This window comes from Bos grunniens, chromosome 4 (genome assembly GCF_055505025.1).
Source record: "Bos grunniens cultivar Pamir isolate PY7600 chromosome 4, Bosgru_T2T1.0, whole genome shotgun sequence".
Lineage (NCBI taxonomy): Eukaryota > Metazoa > Chordata > Mammalia > Artiodactyla > Bovidae > Bos > Bos grunniens.
The window spans coordinates 94,690,138-94,713,178 of record NC_141168.1 but is presented as its reverse complement, the minus strand read 5'-3'; the positions used below and the strand labels follow the sequence as shown (position 1 = coordinate 94,713,178).

Genomic DNA, 23,041 nt, shown 5'->3' with positions numbered 1-23,041 from the left:
GAATGGCCACCCACTCCAGTATTCTTGCCTGGCAAATCCCATGGACAGAGGAGCCTGGAAGTCCTTATAACTTAGTGGATGAGATTGCATGTGAGAGCTGGTCCTTTCTTCCTGTTTCTTTTCTATCCATAAGCCACTTTGCTGTTGTAATTTAGTTGCTAAATCTTGTCTGACTCTTTTGTAACCCCATGGACTGTAGCCTGACAGGCTCCTCTGTCCATTGGATTTCCCAGGCGAGAATACGGGAGTGGATTGCCATTTCTTTCTCAAGGGGATCTTCCTTGACCCAGGGATCAAACCCATATCTCCTGTATTTGCAGGATTCTTTACTGCTGAGCCACCGAGGAAGCCCCATATAAGTCACCTTATAGAGCCAGAAAAGAATTTCCACTGATGGGTCATGTAGGGGAAAAGAGTGATGGGACCCAGGTCCACCTAGACATTTCCTCCTTTAGTCAATTAATTCCTGACCTATTGAACTGATTATTGCTTCATATGATAATCTGATATGATCAAACCTCATTAAAGCAGCATTGCTAACATCCCATTAGAAACTCAGTTAGTACAATAAATCTAGGCAGTAAGGGCAAATATCAAGTATAATCTTTTTCCTTGTTTCACTTACGGTAAAATGATGACATTTTGATTTTAAAATCATCTTGTTTGACATCACATATGAATGTAGTTGCAGTTTTTTTACAGTAAGTATTTGTCTTTTCTAAAGCTGACCATTCTGTTTTCTTGTAGGAGGATTTGGGTTCTATTTAAGTCTTATGAACTATTTTTGATGATGTAAACAGTTCATCACATAATTCTCCCTTGCTTTATGCCACAAGATGTGACAGAAATAACTAAACTATCAGGCAAAAGAAGCCAGATTTCTGGTACACACTTGCCCACCTCACCATGTTATATTTATGGTACCAGGGATGAATATTGACTAAACCCACTGAACCTACAGTCAAATTTCCATTTCCACCCAGTCTACCTTGATCTATTAATGGCTCCTTTTACAATGAGAAGAGTCTGGATGCATTCGCTTTAGATAATTATCTATGTTTGTGAAATCAATTTGGACTCATGCTGGTCTATAGCTATGCCGAGAAGAAAGGAGTTTGTAATTTGCCCTTAGGGCTCTTGATTCATATCCTTGTGTGAGCAGCCTGCCAGCCAGCCCTGTCTTGGAGAGGAAGCTCTTGGACCTGGAGTGTATGTGGTTTGGCACGGCCTGGTGTGAACATGTAAGTGCCAGTAAGCAGTGCTGGGTTCCAGGGCAGCATACTCGTTGTGATCACAGCCTGATCACTATCAAGTCTCTAGCAGGACCTGCTTCAAAGGAACCTTCTTTGTGATTTGAAGGAAAGCAGCCAGTGGAAAGCAATCTAGAAAAATTAGCTGGCATTGCTGTGTGTGTTTCAGCCTGGGATAATTCCTATAAAGGGAGAGAGGGCAGAGGCAGTGGTCTCATGTATTACAACATAATGACTGTTGAAAGGTATTGGTTGCTTCTGCTTTATACAATGTTTTAAATAAACAAGTATGCATTCGTTGCATTATGACAGTGTTTGAATCACCATGGAGGACTATAAAGACATAAAAGACAAACATCCTGACCTTTGATGAGCTGCAGTTTTATTGGGGAGACAAGATAAATATACATGAAAGGGGGGGGAAACACATGAGATAGTTGATGATAAAGAGCTGAATAACTAATGTGGTTTGTACTGTAATTGCTGTGAGAGCTCAGACAAGGTTTTGGGTTTTGTGTTTTTCTTTATGAGTTTATTGTGTAATTGCTTCATCTTGTGGATCATAGAGGAAGCACCATTGAATGGAATCCATCAGTAAATGAAAGGCAAGGTGGTGTATTCATTCAGCATATACTTGTTGATGAAGAAATGACTTAACATTCACTCAGAGATGGAGTCCATAGAGTTAGAACTTGTAACATGATCTAGTGTGACATATAGCACATTAGAAATGTCAGAGCTTCATTCTGCCAATTCACATGCTTGTAGGGCCAGATGGGCTGAAGCCAGCTGAAGGTGAGGCCGTGCTGCGTGGTAAGGCCAGTGGAATGGGCCTCACTAGAGAGGGGCCGCTGAGAAGCTCTGAGACGAATGCAGGCTTAGTGTTGGCGAGTCTCCGAATGTTTTTTCAAGAGGAGCCAGAAATAACAATTTTTTTAATTTTATTTTTAATTGGAGGATAATTGCTTTGTGATATTGTATTGGTTTCTGCAAACATCAACATGAATCAGCCATAAGTATACACATGTCCTGTCCCACTTTAAGCCTCTCTCCCACCCCATCCCACCCCTCTAGGTTGTCACAGAGCACCCAATTTGAGCCCCCTGCATCATACAACAAATTCCCCCTGTCTGTCTGTTTTACCTATGGTAATGGACCTGTTTCAATGGTACTCTTTCAGTTTGTCCTTCCCTCTGCTTCCCTCGCTGTGTCCACAAGCCTCTTCTCTATGTCTGCATTTCCATTGCTGCCCTACAAATAGGTTTATCAGTACCATCTTTCTACATTCCATCTGTATGTGTTCAGTCAGTTCAGTTCAGTCGCTCAGTCGTGTCCAACTCTTTGCGACCCCATGGACTGCAGCACACTAGGCTTCCCTGTCCATCACCAACTCCTGGAGTTCACTCAAACTCATGTCCATTGAGTCGGTGATGCTATCCAACCATCTCATCCTCTGTCACCCTCTTCTCCTCCTGCCTTCAGTCTTTCCCAGCATCAGGGTCTTTTCCAACGAGTCAGTTCTTCACATCAGGTGGCCAAAGTATTGGAGTTTCAGCTTCAACATCAGTCCGTCCAGTGAACACTCAAGACTGATCTCCTTTAGGATGGACTGGTTGGATCTCCTTGCAGTCCAAGGGACTCTCAAGAGTCATCTCCAACACCACAATTCAGAACAATCATATACGATATTTGTTTTTCTCATTCTGATTTGTTGTTGTTCAGTTGCTGAGTTGTGTCTGACTCTTTGTGACCCCATGGACTGCATCTCACCAGGCTTCCCTGACCTTCACTATTGGATTTACTTCAGTCTGTATAATAGGCTCTCAAATGCATTCCTTTTTATGGTTGAGTAATACTCCATTGTATATATGTACCACAACTTCTTTATCTATCAGAAATAAGAATTTTAAGGTGAAATTCACTCACATTGAAAGCACTTTGTTGGAGCTGGGTAGGAGAGGTGACTGCACTTTGCAGCCCACACCGTGAGCCTGTCCTTGCCAAGAGTTGTCCCAACATGATGGTCTTGGCAGCACTGATTTTCCATCCAGCACCAGTGATGAGATAACGGATTCTAGAAAGTACTACACTTGGAAAAATGCTAATATCTGAAATGCCCGGTTGCCTCAGACTAGATATAAAATAAGAGACAGTACTTGCAGTAATTTTTGAAGCAAATGTATCCAAATGGAAAATAGGAACAATGATCTTTCCAAACATCCTCCCTAGGATTTCTTTAATTTGAAGAAGTTTGACCTGAGCATCTCTTCTTGGTCTGCACTGGTAACTCACTGTGGGACCAAGCGTGCGATTTGCATGGAGCTTCTCCATGTCAGGAATACAAGCGAAGCGTCCTGTGCTCCATGGGCTGTTGAGCAGAGGTAACAGGTGAGTAACAAAGCCGTATCACGTTTCCTCTACCTTTGCTCTAAACTGAAGGACTCAGGAGCCTAAGGAAATCCACTTTCCTTTCTCTTCTGTCTTTGATTTTTTTCATACACCAAACAAGATAGAAGCGGATGCTCGGGGGTGAGGTCACGAAAACCCTATCCACTCCTCTTGGCAGGAACAATTGTTAAAATCAGTGTCTGCATCCACACAGTGAAGACAGCCAACACTGGCTTCTGCTGAAACTCTGAGTGTCACTTGCCGACTGATTTCCAGGTTGACAGTCAGTCTTCTCTTACTACCCTTCTTATTTAGCTCTCAAAAACAAATTATCTGCAAATTTTTAGAAATGCACATTGGATAAATTAATACTATGTTGTTCTCCATTGAGCTTTAAGCTCAAGTTTTGTTTCTGATGATTTTTATTTTACCCCAGTAATGTGTCTATTTTGCAAGGGAATCGGAACTCTCATCGAGAGAACACTTTTGTAATTACTGTTTTTGTTTTTTTTTTAAACAGATCTCTAAACTTCATACCCAAAATTATTTTAGACTCAGTGTTTCTCCTTTTCCAGACTCCTGAAATATTCTATCATGTTGTTTACAAAGTATTTGTTTTTATATCTTTCTTGTTATGCTTTCAATTATCCAAAGTGTTCTATTTTTTTTCCTGTCATTCCTAAAATGTGATTTGCATAGACTTTGGGCAGTATTATATTTTCTTGAGTAAGGTGATGGCCTTTTGTTAGATTTGGATGGGACGGAGTAGGAGCCCTTTGCTAACCAGTCTTGACTGCTGTTGATCAGCTTATCTAAGACCAGCTTTAGCTCACCACGAAAAAGGCTCATAAATGATTTGTCAAGAGTCACTGTACCAAGTGATACTCTGTAAGGCTCAGTTGTACTCAGAAGGATTCAGAAATGGACAGTGACTATGGGATAAGCCTAATCAAAATATCTTTATCTAAGAGATCAGAAGTTACCTGGAGAAAAATTCATCATATAAGGGATTGGAGGTGTACATGTTTGATCCAATTCAGTGTCCTAACATTAGAGCAAAGGGAAATTTGGGGTACAATTCCATCTGTTATATACTACACAGATACAGTGTGTCTATGTAGTATATAGTATCTGTAGTATGTAGTATGTACATACTACACTGTACATAGATGCACTGTATCTATGTAGTATGTAATGCTACTTTTGTTGTCCTTTCCACTCTCTCTTTGTCCTGAGCATGTATGTCTGTGATCTGCATCAAAGGCCTCCTGGTATATTGTTTATAAGACAAGCTTTAAAAACATATAAACAGTGTTATCTGCAATTTGCAATTGAGAAATAATACACCAAAGATCAGTGACTGAATTACTTCAGTCAAATAGAACTTGTTCATTTAAAAAAGAAAGCTTGCCAATATACTTGAAATAACATTACATTTATTTGGAGAAAATGGTATCTTTAATAATATTAAATCTCCCATTCAAAAACATGTTGTGCCTTCCAATTTATTCTCATCTTTTTGTACATTTGGTAAACATTTTAAAACAAGTATTATTATGTTATATTTTAAATTATTCATTTTATATATTTTATATCCTGGCATCTTATTAAATAACTTTAATAGTTCTTCTTAAATGGACACATCTAGTAAATAAACAAAAAGAAAGGCTTTCATGAAATTTAAGCTTGAGAGAGCTATAATCAGTAAACTTAATAGAGCCTGCAAAATTCAGGGAGAATGTTCAATGGACATCTTCTTATGTCCATTGATTATGTATAAACCTAATGTTGTATTTGCTGCATATAAAACCTTAAAATAAAAATTTATAAATGCTAATGATTACTATGTTTATGTAATAATATACTAAAATTAGGGATCATTACTGTCTCTCTTGTTGAGTGTCATAGAGTAATACCTAATACATTAGGAGAAGAAAATGAAAAACCTAGCATAAATATTGGTTAAAAAAAAAGGTATAAAGTTCTTTCTTTTATGATGATATCATTTTACAGCTAAATCATTCAGGAGACTTAAACATTTTTTTAATTTTATGTTGAAATATAGTTGATTCACGATGTTGTGTTAGTTTCAGGTGTGTAGCAAAGTGATTCAGTTATATAAAGACGTATATCCATTCTTTTTCAGATTCTTTTCCCATATAGGTTTTACAGAATATTGGATAGAGTTCCCTGTGCTATACAGTAGGTCCTTAATGATTATCTCTTTTATCTATAGTAGTATGTATATGTTAATTTCAAACTCCTAATTTATACCTCCCTCACCTTTATCCTTTGATAGCTATAAATTTGTTTTCAAAGTCTGAGTATGTCTGTTTTGCAAATAAGTTCATTTTTTTTATCATGTTTTAAAGTTTCTGCGTATAAGCAGTATCATATGATATTTGTCTCTCCACTTAGTATGATAATCTCTATGTCCATCCAATTTGTCTCTTACTTCACTTAGTATGATGTCCATCCATGTTTCTGCAAATGGCATCATTTCATTCTTTTTTGTGACTGAGTAGTAGTCCATCATGTATATGTACCGCAACTTCTATATCCATTCCTCTGTCAGTGGAAATTCTGGTTGCTTCCATGTCTTGGCTATTGAAAGTAGTGCTGCAGTGAGCATGGGTACATGTGTCTTTTCAAATTATGGTTTTCTCCAGATATATGCTTAGGAGTAGGCTTGTTGGATCATCTGGTAGTTTTTTTAGGGAACAATTGTACTGTTCTCAGTAATGGTTGTGCTAATTTACATTCCCACCAATGATATAGGAGGGCTTCTTTTCCTCCACTCTCTTTCCAGCATTTATCATGTGTAGACTTGATGACCATTGTGACCAGGGTGAGGTACTTCATTTAGTTTGATTTGCATTTCTTTAATAATCAGTGATGTTGAGCATCTTTTCATGTACCTTTTGGCTGTCTATATGTCTTCTTTGGATAAATGTCTATCTATTTAGGTCTCCCACCCATTTTTTGATTAGGTTTTTTTTTTTTTTTATATTGAGTTGCATGAGCTGTTTGTATACTTTGGAGGTAAAATATTTTTAATGATGATATAATTGTAAATCTAGATCATTTGGGAGACTTTATTTTTTTAATAATCAAAATCAATGATTTGGGCCTGCACTTTAGATTTTCCCATATGCCTTCTTGTGTCCTAAAGGGAAAGAAAAACAGATTTTGTCAAGGAAAGAGCTAAATTAATAGAATATCTGATGATTTCTAAAATGTTTAATAATGTCATTTAGGAGGAATAGAAAGTCTTAGATATCCATAAAGAGAAAAATGAAATAAAGTTCAAATTTTAAACATAATGCATTTAATATCACTTAATATTAAAAAGCTAACTGCCTAAAAAAGTGGATCAAATTGCTCTTTAAATTAATCATTAGATATTAGTTTGATTTTTTTGTTTGTTTGCTATCAAAGCCTGTACCTTACATCGTAATAAATACACTAAAGAATAGCAAAAAAAAAAAAAAATCAAATTTAGATCAACATTTATCTAAAATTTATTTAGATTCCAAATGTTTCATCTGTATGAGGCTGGAAAACAATATCTGGTTTTTAAAAAATATATCAAATAGATTTATTTTTAATTCCAGGCCATGTGTAGTAGGCGTTTCAAAGCTTTATTTTTATATATGTATATCCATTCATCATTTAATATTTGGTAACCACTTTTAGTGTAGTAGGGACTTTGCTGTTGGGGACATAAGCAATTCTTGCTCTCTAAGTCTTCATTCTACTTAGAGGATGATAAGAAAGAATAAATTATCATTTGTTAGGTTGTATTAAATGTCTTGGAGGAAAAAATAAAGCATAGAGAGAATCGTGAGTACCTCACGAGTGGATAGTATGGCACGTGGTTTGCAGCTTTAAAGTGGGTGTTCAAAGCAGAGCTTACTGTATAAAATAAATAAGCTGTCAGGACATGTTGCAAAGCTCAGGGAGGATAGCCAACATTTTATAATGATTTTAAATAGAGTATAATCTACAAAACTTCTGAGTCTATTGTATACTTCAACCTAATATAATATTGTAAGTCAACTATGTGTTGTTATTTAGTCACTAAGTCATGTCCAGCTCTTGCCACCCCATGGACAGTAGCCCGCCAACTATACTTAAAATGAAAACCAAAACAAAGAAGACCTCACTGAAAATGTGAAATTTGAAAGACCTGAAGCAAGTGACAAAATGCACAGAAAAATATTACTTAGATTTCACTTGTTTTTCAAAAAGTTAAACTGAAATGCCTTATAAGTATTTTAAAATGGCAGTGTTAGAATAATTTATCCCATTAGTTATTCCATGAGGGGCATGTGTACAGTCCACTGTGGACCTGTGATCATCTTAAAAGATGGCCTGCAACATCCTGATGATTCCCATTTTATTCAAGGCGATTTTAATATTCAGTGTGACTTTCCTTCACCTTTTTAAAAATGAGGGCTATGTCTTTTTAGGCACCTAGCTTTAACCACTTAATGACTTTAATAAGCAAGAACATTCCATTCTCTGATCAGAATAATAACATCAGGAACCAGGCAAAGAATCCAACCAAACTGAGGCCCGAGTTAGTGCTAGTTCTCTTGAGTCTCCTTGTGACCCTAGACAGCACATTTAATGTCTCTGGGTCTCAGTTTTCTCACCTGCTAAGCAATCAGGTTGTGTCCTGGGATCCTTCAAGTTTCTTGTAAATTGTAACAAGTTATCATTTCCCAAATTGTGTGATTTCATCACACATTTCTGTGCCTCTTACTAACATAAAGGGTCTCAGGATAATAACTGTTTTGTGGGAAGTTCTAGTGAGTGACTCAGCAGACCAGGCTAGGAAACCTGAACACGCCTTTCTACCAGTGCCCGTGTGAATCATTTTCTTGGATTTTCAGCTGTATTCACTTACTGTGGAATTTGTTAGTGCCCTTGGCAGAGTCCTTACCCCATTGCTCAATCGGCATGCCAAACTGCTTCATCTCCTGCTATTGTTTTCCAGAAATTACAGCTGCCCTACATGGCTGCAAGCACTGCTTTGAAGTGCCCCCCACACCTGGGGTTATGCTGTTTCATCTCACCATGCCCAGATTTCGGGAATCCTAAAATAACCCTTTGTCCCCACCCAGTAGCTCCGTGAAAATGTGCTGTGGTGTGTCTTACTTAATTCTATGAGAACTGGCACTGGATGGCATTATTTACTTGTTTTTTTATGTTTATCTTGGAGGGAAAGGATATGTATCAGAGCTCAAGAGTCCAAAGTACAACTTTATATTGTTTGAATTCCTCCTGCATCTACAGAGTTTTCTGAATACTTGGACTCACATGAGTTCCTCTGCCTTCTTAGAAGAGGAGATAGCATTGGTGGTAGCCAAATGGAAATGAACAAATTGAATTTGAAATCGAGCTTCACATCTTTTTGGCTGGTTATTTGGAAAAGTACTTTTACTGCAACTGTTGAGCGTTGATTATAATGATTATCTATAAAATCACTATTTACTACTACCCAGTATGATTTTATTTCTTTTAAAATATCAGTTGTCATATTCATATCACACATTTTTTGTGCAAAGTAATAGAAGAGAATGTATGTAAAACAATCACTAAAGTACCCAACATTTGAAACATACTAATTGTTCCTTTTGAACGCTTTTTTTTTCAGTATCTAAGCTGAACACAGTGTTTTATAATTATTTCACATGCATAAATGTTGTCTCATTAATCTTCTCATAAATTTTGTGAGAAAATGACCAGCATTACGTATTTCCCTTGGGTCCCCAATGCAGTGTCTAGTCTACTTGGGACTTTATTAAGTTAGTAATTTTAGACTTAGACTTGGCACAGTACCAGGCATATAGTAATTGCTCAATAAGGATTTTATGAATGAGTGGGTTTCAATGATTTGATACATTTTAAAAATTTGTAGGTCTACTTTTCTAGGTCTAAAGTTTTCTTTCAATTGAAATTCTGTTTGATAAGAGCAATGATCCTTGGCTAGACCTACCATGACTTATTTCAAAATACCTCTAAAGTCAGGGGCCTCCCAATCCCACATTTCTGGGATATTAGGTCCTGTTCTAGGACTTCAGGATTGCCTAGAAAGGGATATTCACATACAAGGTTATGTTTTAAATAGTATATGAAGTTCCCAATAGTCATATGGGAGATATATCTAGGATTAACTTAATGCCAATGTCAGCAATGATCAGAATATTAACATAACTGGCAAAGGCCCAAGAAGACAGTGTTCTTTGGATTACTCATTCTAGTTTTAGCAAATAACAACTTTTCGAATATTTTGAAGGAAAACTTCTACTGGAACTTTGCTTGTGTATCCAAGAATTGCAATGTGAATGATTGTCTAATGGTTTGTCATTTAGAGGGCTTAAAATAATTATTTTCTCTGCATGGGAAAAAAAAAAAAGCCAAGGTGCCAATCATCTAACCACATACCTGAGATAAATTTAATGTTTTGAATAAATCTGAAAGAAATTTATTTCGTTTAGTCCAGCAGTCTCAACTTTGGGTAAGAATCAGTTGAACAATTTATTAAAATTGCAGTTGGTCTGAGGTGGAAATCAGGAATCTGCATTTTAGCATACTGCATTTTAATCTGCATTAAATTAATGCATAATCTGCATTAAGTTAAGTGCACAATCTGCATTTTAATCATTCCAGGTGATTCTGATGCTTACCAATCTATTGATATCAGTAAGGAAACTCCGTCTTAGCCTCTGCACTGCTTAGGAAAGAGCATGTGGGTTTTATAGGCAAATGCAACTCAATTCAAGTTCAAGATCTTCCATTTACTGTCTTTGTGTGTGAGTACTGGAACATATATAACCTCTTTGAACTTCAGTTTCCAACTGTAAAGCTGGATAACTCTTAGCATATAAGTATGATTTTATCTAGAGCACTTAAAAATTTGTTTTACAGTAGGTCCTTTTTGGTTATCTATTTTAGATATAGCAGTGTGTACATGTCAATCCCAAACTCCTTGCTGCCACACTTTAGCCCTGGTAACCATAAATTCATACTCCAAGTCTGTGGGTCTGTTTCTGTTTTGTGAATGAGTTCATTTGTATCGTTTTCTTTAGATTCTGCATATAAGCCTTGTCATACTGCCGAGTGACTTCACTTAGCATGATAATATTCAGGTCCATTCCTGTTGCTGCAAATGACGTTATTTCATTCTTTTAAACAACTTGAGTAATATTCCATTGTGTATATGTACCACATCCTCTGTATCCATTCCTCTGTCAATGGACATTTAAGTTGCTTCATGTCCTGGCTATTGTGAACAGTGTTGCAATGAACACTATGGGGCATGTATCCTTTTGAACCATGTTTTTTCTCTGGGTATATGCCCAGGAGAGGGATTGCTGAGTCATATGGTAGCTCCAATTATAGGTTTTGTTTGTTTGTTTGTTTCTTAAGGGACTTCTATACTGTTCTCTTGAAGAAGGCAATGGCACCCCACTCCAGTACTCTTGCCTGGAAAATCCCATGGACGGAGGAGCCTGGTAGGCTGCACTCCATGGGGTCGTGAAGAGTCGGACATGACTGAGCGACTTAACTTTCACTTTTCCCTTTCATGCATTGGAGAAGGAAATGGCAACCCACTCCAGTGTTCTTGCCTGGAGAGTTCCAGGGACGGGGGAGCCTGGTGGGCCGCCGTCTATGGGGTCGCACAGAGTCGGACACGACTGAAGCGACTTAGCAGCAGCAGCAGCATACTGTTCTCTATAATGGCGGTAACAATTTACATTCCCACCTACAGTGTAAGAGGGTTACATTTTCTCCACACCCTTTTCAGCATTTATTGTTTGTAGATTTTTTTCTTTTTTTTTTTTATCGAATGAGGCAATTTATTAACCCAGCATCATCTGTCCTAATGCTTTTTGTTGGCAGCTGCCACCTGTCCAGTGATCCTGTCCCTGAGGCGTCAGTTTGTGGCCCCCATCTTGGTCCTTTTCCACCATTTTCAGCCCCTCCAGGGCTTGGAGGACCCACTGGGCCACGCTCTTGGAGCCTCTGCTGAAGTGGCTGGGCATGACACTATTCCTGATGCCCCCCATAGATCTTGGTCATGGAGCCAACCCCAGAGCCACCCGGGAGATACAGGTGCTGTGCCGTGTAAGCAGCTCGTGTGTGGAACCCATTCTCATCATAAGGAGCAAGTTCTTTATGCTTGGCCAGCTTGATGGTGTTACAGGGACTTTCAGCTTCCCGGACTTTTTGAGGAAGGCTGCCAGAGCTCTGACGAACTCCTGCTGGTTCATGCCTTTTACAGTAACTCCAGGCATCCTGCAGCCTCTGTGCTGCCAGCCAGGGGAAAGCTGTTTGTAGATTTTTTGATGATGGACATTCTGACTAGTGTGAGGTGGTACCACTTTGTAGTTTTGACCTGCATTTCTTTAATCATTAGTGATGTTGAGCATCTTTTCATGTGCCTCTTGGCCATATGTATGTCAATTTTGGAGAAATGTCTATTTAGGTCTTCTGCCCATTTTTAACTGGGTTATATTAATTCTAGTAGGGAAATACATTGTGCATGCATTGATATAATGTCCTAGGCTTGGTTAATTCCTTAATTCTTCTGCGGTCACTCAGAGGTAGAAACCTTGAACACTGCCAGTGGTGGGAACATGGTCTTTAAATGGGTCATTTACTTTTGAATCAGATCAGAGTCCCTTGAATGTTACCGTAGGCAAAAGTTGTTGAAGGAAACCTATAGTTTTATACACTTGATTGCTCTAAATTTTAATGTAAGAAAAGACCTCATCTATTTCTGGCTCTATAACTCTACTTAAGTCACAGTGTAATTCCCCATAAGAGAGACTTGAAGTGATTACTCAAGCACACAGTACCTGTAAGTTGACTTGTTTTGAGGCTTCCTGGTTTGTCTGCTGCTAATGGAGGTAGAGGCTGGAGGGCTTAATGATCAAATTGTTCTGGGGCCTGTCTGGAGATGTGAGGGTACTTCACTATACTCTGAAGGTTACCAAGGAAGATTCTAAGGGGAACCCAAGCTCCAGGTAAGACTCCCTGAGTTATCACTAACTTGGCATTACTCTACAACCCTCTGTGCAAAGCTTTACTGATGCCCCAGAGGTTGATGTTCTTCACACCCTCCAAAAACCTTGATATTTGCACCTCCGCTGCCTTACATAAATGTACTGGACTTGATCATTTGCACATATGTGTCCCACTGAGGACATAGATTTTGGTTCACTCCTTTTTATGTCTGTTAGAAGGACACTGTCAGACAGTGAATAAATGAATTAATAAAGGATTATTCTTAGTTATATACCCACTTCCTAGACTGAGTGGTTCTCTCCTATGTTAAGCTTCTGTATGGAATTGTACAAATGTTTTGCCTTAAAAGGGCTACTTTAGTTCCCTTTGTAATATGTAGTTCCTTTGGAGTTAATGAGCTAAGAGTATTTTATACACTAGTGCTTCAGCATTAAGAGAAGAAAATACTTGCCCTGCTGATTTGTTAAATTAGATGAAAAAGATTTTTTGTTTTCTACTTTGCATTGCAATGCTTCAGAAATCATTTTAAGAGGTATGTATATCTTTAAGAACAGGTCTTAAAACCCAAAAGGCCAAGGAAATATTTTATCATAGTTTCAGATTTATTTATATAAGTTTTACAGTTAGCTCATTGCCATCATGAAAAACAGCTCAGACTTCTAGAGCCTTCTACTAAGCAGTTACATCCAAAATATGTAAAAGAGCTGTTTCAGTATTGAAAAGTTTTTTTTTTATAAAATGCTGAAACATTTTTATATTAATATGCTATTTTGAAGTTTATCTATTTTGTAAAAATGTTATAAAATGCTGAAAACACCAGTCTGAATTAAACTTGGAACTATGCTGCAAAGATAAAAATGCATCTCTCTGGACAACTTGATACTTTCTTGATAGGCTTGACTAGCTGTGCTTAATCATAGTATGCCTGAAATCAAGTCAGCTTGCACCTCTACCTAGACTAGTGGGACATCCCAACCATAACTTACCTGCTTGATGTCATATTTTTCTCTCCATCAAAAGGTTTTAGTCAATTAAAAAAAAAAAAAAGGATTTTAGTCAATTTAAATATGTTAACGCAATACGAGGAATGAAGTGAAGTGAAGTCACTCAGTCGTGTCCGACTCTTTGCTACCCCATGAACTGTAGCCTACCAGGCTCCTCTGTCCATGGGATTTTCCAGGCAATAGTACTGGAGTGGATTGCCATTTCCTTCTCCAGGGGATCTTCCCAACCCAGGGATCAAACCCAGGTCTCCCGAATTGTAGACAGACACTTTACCGTCAGAGCCACCAGGGAATACTAGGAATAACTAGGAATACTAGGAATAACTCCCCTTAATTAAGAGAATTTTGTCCCTAAAGCTCATTATACTATTTTCATTTAAATTAGATGAAAGAAAAACTAATTGTACCTTTAAACCTCTCACCTATATCTCCAGATGATAAATGTGCCAGTAACATTAAAGAGAGAAGCACGGTAGAGTTGAATCCATTGTTTATTTGGAAGGTAGTTTATTAGTAAGCATTGAAAAATCATGCAAGGAGGGATCACAGGCAGGAACATGAGACTCTTAGAAGAGCTGTGATGGTAAATGATGGTCTCTCTGTGAGGGAATCTGATCATTGTAACAGTCCTGCATGTGCAGGCATGAATGAGTGCTTAGAAATATCCATTTAGGAAATGGTAAAGCAAAAGTCAACTTTGAGATTCTTAGATAAGAAACAGTACTCTTAAACTTTACCAGTGCCTCCATTTTCACTCATGTTATAGCCAATTCACATGTGGGTTGACATTTTATTTTCATTGTTATACTTGGCCCAGAAGAACTCTTACAGCAGGAATTGTTTCTGTTTCTCATTGAAAGTTGGGATATTAAAAATAACTGGGAATCATTGTGAATACTAGTATTTAGAATCATTTGAATATGGATCTTTGGAAAATACTTTGAGGTTAACTTATTTTGGGAGTGTAAAACATAGGTAGGAAAATACACAAATCAAATGTACTACTTGATGATTTCTTCCTCACAAAATGATGACTTCTGTGTAAAACCTACACCCAGTTGAGGAAAGAGACCGTTATTTGCACCGAGAAGACTCCTTTTTTTTTTTCCTTTCAACCATTAATCCCCAAAGATAACCACTATCCTGATTTTTCTAACTTCATGTAAGTGGAATCATACAGCAAAGATTGTTTTCCCCCTGATTCTCTCACTTCACATATGCATGTGAGATGCATCCACATGGTTGCTATAGTTAATGTTCTTTTTCTTATCACTATGTAGTTATCTATTTTATCAGTGTATCATAATTTATTCATAATTCTGCTGTTACAGACTCTTGATATCCCTATTTGAAAGCTATTGCAAATAGTGCAGCATAAACATTGTCATTGTCTTTGTAGTAAATATGTGAGTGCCTTTCTCTTTTGTGCAAGTCTGATAACAGAATTGAGGGATTATTGGATCTGTGTTTTTAGTAGTTTGAGTAATTTCTTCTAAGCAATAAGAGTACCATTTGATTCATATCCACTCCAACATTTGATATTGCCTGTCTTTTAAAAATGGAGTGTTCAGTTCAGTTCAGTTCAGTCGCTTAGTCGTGTCCGACTCTTTGCGACCCCATGAATCACAGCACGCCAGGCCTCCCTGTCGATCACCAACTCCCAGAGTTCACCCAAACTCATGTCCATCGAGTCGGTGATGCTGTCCAGTCATTTCATCCTCTGTTGTCCCCTGCTTCTCCTGCCCCCAATCTCTCCCAGCATCAAAGTCTTTTCCAATGAGTCAACTCTTCACATGATGTGGCCAAAGTATTGGAGTTTCAGTTTTAGCATCAGTCCTTCCAAAGAACACCCAGGGCTGATCTCCTTCAGAATGGACTGGTTGGATCTCCTTGCAGTCCAAGGGACTCTCAAGAGTCTTCTCCAACACCACAGTTCAAAAGCATCAATTCTTCAGCGCTCAGCCTTCTTCACAGTCCAACTCTCACATCCATACACGACCACAGGAAAAACCATAGCCTTGACTAGACGAACCTTTGTTGGCAAAATAATGTCTCTGTTTTTGAATAAAAATGGAGTGTACAGTATATCTATTCTCAGTTTTAACTTGTATTTACTTGATGACTCTTAAAGCCTCTTTTTGTGTATTTGGGAGCCATTCTAATAGTTTCTTTGTAAATTGCTTTTTCAAGTCTTTTACCTAGTTTCCTATTTTGTTGTTTGTATTTTTCTTAGTGATTTGTAGGAGTTATTTATATTTTCTTTACACACATTCTTTGACAGTACATTTATAAAAATGTGTTTTTGTACCTACTATAGAGTTTGTTTGGTTTGTAATGGTGTCTTCTTTTGGGGAACAGAAATTATTTAAGCTTAGTCCAATTTATATGTTTTCCTATCTTCTTTAACCTTTTTAGAATCTTATTTAAGAAACACTTGTCTATCTCAGGTCATGAAAATAGTCTCCTGTTTTCTTAATGAAAGCTTTTGTGTTTTGCATTTCACAATTAAATCTACAATCCATCTGAGATTGGTTGTTGTGTCTGATGTGAGACAGGGATCACATTTTATTGATTTTTTTTTATATGAATAGCCCATTGATCAGTACCCATATTGAAAAGACCATCCTTTCTGGAAAAGACTATTTTTTACCCACTGTACTGCAGTGTCACTTTGTAAAAAAAAATTAAAAATGACTGTGTATGTGTGTAAAAATATTAATGTTTGTATTTATGGATTTTCAATTCTACTTCACTGGTCCATTTTTTGATTATCCTCATTCCAAAATCACATTGCCTTAATTACTATAGATTTTAAATGTCTAACAATTTGTTGGTGTAATTTCCCCAGCTTTGTTTTTCTTCTATTTTTATCTTGGCTCTTCTCAACCTTTTTTTCATTTTCACATAAATTTTAGAATCAAATTTTCAACTGACACCAAGAAAGTACTGAAGTTTGTATTGTATATATGAATCAGTATGGACTGAATTTACATTTTTACAATATTGAGTTTGACAGTTCTTGATTATGGTATATTCCTACTTCTGTTTACATCCACTTTGACTTTTCTCACTAATGCTTTGTACTTACATATATTTTGTTGGATTTATTCCATCAAAGTTATTATTTAGGTCTTACTATAATTGGCTTTGTGTTAAACTTTTTTAATTTTATATTTTTATTTTGGAAGATAAAATGTAGTTGACTTTGTGTAATCATCATGTATCTAGAGATTTTGCTCAGTTCACTTTTTGACAAATAGCTTGAATGTAGATTATTTTTCTTTTGCTTTGTTTTTGCCATTTTCTCTGTATACGTATCAAGTCAGCTGAAAATAATGAATTATTTTGCTTTGATTTTTAGTGTCTTGCACTGGCAATTCCTTTTAGTATCGTAAAAAGTAAAAGTGGCAATACCAGGTAAGTAATAAGAAGAGTCTTATTACTGGTCTCAGGAAATTACTGAGCATTCTACACTATTTTGAAAGTTCCATTCTATATGCAGTTTAAGAGTTTTTATTGTAAATTAATGTTGAATTACCTGAAATGTTTGCATGTATTAAGAGGACTATGCACTTTTTCTTTTCTTTTGCTAATTTGTATCAACACTAATTTATTTTTTAATGTTAAAATGCCCCTGCATGCCTCGAGTAAGTCCAGTTGTTAATGACATATTATATTTTTTATCAAATATTCTTTTACATGGCAATTTACTCATGAGAAACACTAGGTCAAATGTTTTTACCCCTCTTTTAAATTAAGTTGAGCTTTATTTACATCCTAACTCTTTTGTTGTTTTTGACATTTAACTCTTTAAAAAACAAAATTTTAAAATATTCATTTTTGTGCTAATTTTTATAGCAGATATATTCACATAGGTAATATCTTAGAATGATTATTCCAAGTACCAGTGTACTAGTACTGTGTAAATAAAACAGACTCTTGTGTTGTTACACTTTGAGTAAACTGGGTTTCCCCAATTTCTCCAGACATCACATCTTTTTCTTAATATGCAAGCAGTAATAGAATCACTATCTCACTGTCTACAAAATGCAGTCTTCGGTGAGATTTTACTCCAAGAATACATTTTAGTTGGAAATTTTTGCCTGAACTAGTTTCTGATCATATTCTTAAAGTGTTCCAGAATAAAGTCTGTTCTTTACCTTTGCATAAGCAAAAGTTCCATTTTGTGTTTTTCCTTAATTAGATGTGTTATTTGTATTCAAAGGGGAATCCAAACTTCTACAGAAAATATTAAAAACTGAAGTCTAGTGAATTCTATTATTAACTTGTCTTTTCCATTTAATTGTGATTTCTATCATTTACATATATATTTTTTACTTATGAGTTTTCTTTATATTAAGCATTTTTAAATTCACATGTTTGCATTAAAAAATAGGACACAGTTGACAGAAACTTAAGTATAACTGGGGAAAAGTACATGAGTAATTTAATATGAAAGTTGCTATGTATAATGGTATTGCAACAAAATGATGGATAGAAAATAATCATAGGCCAAAAACTTCTATAAAAGTCTGGTAATTATATTTAATGGATGTAAGTGTCTTTCTACTCTGTTTGTTGTTGTTTTTCTCTTTTTTTGGTTCTAATTTTGGATTGTATAATTGCAAGAAACATAAATTTACTCCCAGTAGTGGAGAGAAACGGAGAAGGCAATGGCACCCCACTCCAGTACTCTTGCCTGGAAAATCCCATGGGTGGAGGAGCCTGGTAGGCTGCAGTCCATGGGGTCACGAAGAGTCAGACACAACTGAGCAACTTCACTTTCACTTTTCACTTTCATGTATTGGAGAAGGAAATGGCAACCCACTCCAGTGTTGTTGCCTGGAGAATCTGAGGGACAGAGGAGCCTAGTGGGCTGCTGTCTATGGGGTCACACAGAGTCAGACTTGACTGAAGCGACTTAGCAGCAGCAGTGGAGAGAAAAGAAAACCTATGGTCAAGACAAAATAGGCAAATGCAGTTATCCATAAAGGAGAAATAAAGTGCCAGCAGGCCACAGTAGGACTGGAACTAGAAACCCAAAAGTTAGTTTACTCTTTCCGACTTGAATATGCTTGTCTCTGTTCAGTTTCATCTCTGTATGATTTCACCTTAGTTTTTTACATGGTGTAGCATGGGTACCACTACATCTCATTATTTGTGTGGTTTTGGAATTCGTATGCTTTTGTTATTTCAGATATTTCAGTTATTAAGGAGGAAAGCCTCTTATTGTTCCCTTCTTATGCTTCCACATGAGGATCTTCATTTAAAAGACCTCTATCTTCTTCTTTTATATTTTCTTGACTCCACATCTTGCAACAAGGGGGAATTATTTTGCTTGGTTTGTTTGAGAGGAGTTGTTGAGATGGCTGTGCTAAGCAGCCACTTCACTACTCTCTATAGATCTCCCTGCCTGTGGCCAAGGTGCATTATCTGCTCCTACTCACAGGGATCTGCTACATAAATAGGAAATCAGTAACATTCTACCCGTGCCAGTTAGCGCATGGATAAATAACTGTTTAAGTCCACTTGTGCTGCCATAACAAAATACCACAAACCAAATGGCTTATAAACAACAGAAATTTATTTCTCACAGTTCTGGAGTCCAGAAGATCAAGATGCCTGCAAGTTTGGTGTCTGGTTAGAACCCACTTCCTGGTTCATAGACTGCTGTGTGCTCTCATGACACAAGGGGGCCAGAAAGCTCTCTGGGATCTCTTCTATATAGGGGCTAATCCCATGAATGAAGGCTCCATCTCATACCTAATCAACTTCCAAAAAGCCTTATCTCCTAATGCATCCTGTTAGGGGATTAGGATAGGAATTTTGGAGAGATGTGCTGTGCTTAGTCGTTCAGTTGTGCCCGACCCTTTGGGACCATATGAACTGTAGCCTGCCAGGCTCCTCTGTCCATAGGGATTCTCCAGGCAAGAAACATGGAGTGGGTTGCCATGCCCTCCTCCAGTGGATCTTCTCAACCCAGGCATCAAACCCAGGTCTCTTGTGTTGCAGGTAGATTCTTTACCATCTGAGCGACCATAATCATGTTCAATTTAGGAATAAATTTTTAGCAAGCCTATTTGGCTTTAGATATAAAGTCATAATCCCCAATTAGCTTTCCTAGTAGTAAAGGTGATATTTTGAGTTCCATTTTTCTGACTGTTGATTCTATTTCTCAATTGGTTCCAAAAGAACAGACATGTATACCTGTGGCGGATTCATTTTGATATTTGGCAAAACTAATACAATTATGTAAAGTTTAAAAATAAAATAAAATTTAAAAAAAAGAAAGAAAATATGGTCCATTTGTCACATGATATAAAACAATTAAAATGTTAAGACTGAAATTTAAAAAAGAGTGCTTATATATGCAGATGAAAATATAGATCATATTTATGAACTTGAATATGGAAGGATTTTGTAAGGAAGCAAGTTAAAATGTAAAAACTAGCCTCATTTCACCATAATAAAATAAAAATACCTGGGTCTCAAAAAAACACACAAAAAACAAAGTACAAAAAACCTGTCAGAGTGAAGTAAAAAATTGTAGCCTGGAAATATAACACAAATTCCTATAAATGAGAAAAAAAATAACCCATTAGAAAAATGGGCATCATATAAAATATATCCTGGCTAGTCAGGAAAGTATGATCTATTTCTACCACAAGGAAATACTGGTTACAATGAAATACTAGTTCTACAGTGAGATACTAAAAATGCCAAGTGTAGTAACACCAAGTATTGGAAAAAATGAAGAGCAATTATAATATTTATATACAGTTTTTTAATGTCTAAGATATTTTAGAGTTTTTGAAGGAAAGGCCTTATCCTGAAATCATATTTCACAAATCAAGACTTGTGAAATAAGGATTTTTATCATAATACATGCAGCCATAGTCCTGGGATTACTAACACTTGCTGGCTTCTAGTTGCCTACTGGATAGAAGTTAAATATCCTAGCATGACATTGAAGGCCTTTTACACTTAGGATCTCTCTTTCTGTCTTCCTTCCTTTTTTCTCTTCCTCACTTCCTCTCTTTCTTCGCTAGGCTGGGTCTTAGTTGCGGCACATGGGGTCTTTAGTTGTGGCGTTATGAATCTTAGTTGTGGCATGTAGGATCTAGATCCCTGACCAAGGACTGAACCCAGCCCTCCTGCATTGGGAGAGTGGAGTCTAAGCCACTGGGCCACCAGGGAAGTCCCAGAATCTTACTTTATTTTCCACACTTACTCTTTCCTCCTTATAGCATATGTTCTGAGTATCTAATGAATCGTTCTCATTTCCTAGAGTGTACTCCTTTTTAATGCTTTCACTTGAAGTGCATCATTCCTCCTTAACTTTTGATCATCTTTCAAAACAGTTAAAACATTGCCCTTGTAAAAATACCTTCAGTTTTCACACTGTGTTACATACTTCAGGGTGTTGTTATGGGCTTATATATCTGTGTTCTCCATTAAAGGCAGCTTGTGGAAGGTGCAACCACATCTTACTTGTTTTTGCTGCCCAGTGCCTGGCATAGCAGGTGCTTGATATTAGAAGAATAAATTATTAGAAGAGATGTTGAAGCAGTTGTTGCTAAATTAGTGACACAAGCACTGAGCAGGATGAAACTTCAGAGATTGTCACTGGGTTAGAGTGATCTGAAAAGATGCCATGAAAGCTCTTGGCCTTACTCTTGGTCTCAGAGTGTGGGTAAACCCTGCAGTCATTGAGGAGAGAGGTAAGCTTCCCAAGCTGAACCAGTAAGGAGAGCAGAAGTTTGGACAAGGGGAAGCCGTTCTTCAGTCTGCAGATTTCAATGCATGTTCTGCCTCTTTAGGGAGCTAGTGTCTTTATTTTCTGGGTTCTATAGAAACTGCTCATGTTTCCTTACTATTTAAGGTAAAGGTAGAGACTGTGTTGATGTTTCAGCTCCAAGGAGAAAAAAAGAGAAAAGGAGATACATAGGAGATGGAGCTAAGCAAGGATTTGTGGTCTCAGAATGTAGTCTCAGCCTGAGCCCATAGAGAGCTCTGGAGTGTGAGCAGCACTCAGAATTAATCTCTGCTCAGGGCAAGCAGGGGATCCTTTTATGTACGCAGGTTAGTCCATTATTGATAACAGGCTGTTTTTGAGAGGGGTCCCATCCCTGGAGCAAGAGAACTTCCATTTGTCTGGAGGCAGTTCTCTTAGAGAGGGGTCAGCTGTGACTATGAGCTGCTAACACACCCAGCAGCTGGGAGATGAGTATTCTTGGCTGCTACAGTGGATCTAAGCAAGGGACTACTTAAAAATCTACTCAGATACCCTCTTGCAAGTATCTACTTTCCCACTCTTCTGCTGTGGCCTCACTTTGTATCATGCGGTTGTATCACTGCCCCCATCTGCTGGGCCACTCATACTGCTTTTGCTGACACTATCACTTTAAAATAGATCCTGGTCCTTTGGGCACTGCTGTGTTTCAAGGTCCTTGGCACCCTAGCCACTTCTTCTGGATATCACCATTTATTGCATTGCTCTTGATTCTGTAGCTTTCTGGGTGTCAAGTTCTATTTAAGGTCAAAGCTTGGGAAGAGATCCCCTTGTATTCTGTTACATTGTATTTGTTAATTGGTACCCAAAGCAGAAAAGATTGTACTCCAGTGTTTTTAGGAGTAAATGATAGAGCAACTCTTTTGCTTTCTCTAGCACTCACTCACCCAAACATTATCCAAAGTCTTCGCTAATGACTACCATTCTGTTATTGAAACACTATGATCTTCCCAATTTTCTGCTCCTTTAGGATGTGTCCTCTCCCCACTGGCCTCTCAGTTGCTCTTGCAAATGGACACTTGGTAGGCCTGTGCCATCAAAGACCCTACCACATATACAGTTTCAAGTAGTGCCAGAATCATGTCTTAAGCTACATATGCAAAATTCAGATTAAGACTAAATCATGTGACTAGTTGAAAGGAGTTAATTAATGCAGTGACTATTCTGGGCAGAAGCACTGTATTAGTTTCTGTTCAGAATTCCATGATCAGAATGTCTAGTACTTTCAATAATATCTGGATGTCCTATCCTTCTAGGCAAATAGAAAACCAATGAGCGGTGAATGGAAAGGCTTCTGCGATAAGGCATTCATTTACCAGTGTCATTTCTAGGCTGAAGCATTTAATTATGCATGTGAGACCCTCTTGTGCTTTTGTGCCCTGCTGTAGCAAGGATGGAGGAGGCTCTGGGGTGCAGCTAGTGGGCCAGTGGTTGAAGCAATCTCTGCCATCATACTCAGAGGACGTTGTGTAAATGAGAAATAAGAGAAATGGTTTTTCTTGAGTTAAGCCATTGAGATTTGAGTATTGTTTGTTAGTACAGCATAAACTTAGCATATCCTCACTAAT

At 37.4% G+C, this 23,041-nt stretch overlaps 1 protein-coding gene and 1 pseudogene across 12 annotated transcripts in view; one reads left to right on the top strand and one right to left on the bottom strand.

The window, feature by feature from the left end:
* The window catches only part of AHR (aryl hydrocarbon receptor), a 503,901-nt gene that overhangs the window by 235,746 nt on the left and 245,114 nt on the right, over positions 1 to 23,041 (top strand). For 8 of the 11 annotated variants that reach the window (XM_086397511.1, XM_086397502.1, XM_086397509.1 and 5 more), the window contains exon 4: positions 3,480 to 3,638. The exons of the other annotated variants lie outside the window; for them this stretch is intronic. The gene's annotated coding sequence lies outside the window, so the exon portion shown is untranslated. The remainder of the gene's footprint in view (positions 1 to 3,479; positions 3,639 to 23,041) is intronic. 11 annotated transcript variants of the gene reach the window in all.
* LOC147374548 (small ribosomal subunit protein eS19 pseudogene) lies at positions 11,426 to 12,032 on the bottom strand (annotated as a pseudogene). The gene has a single exon (XR_015162875.1). The product of XR_015162875.1 is annotated as a small ribosomal subunit protein eS19 pseudogene (transcript).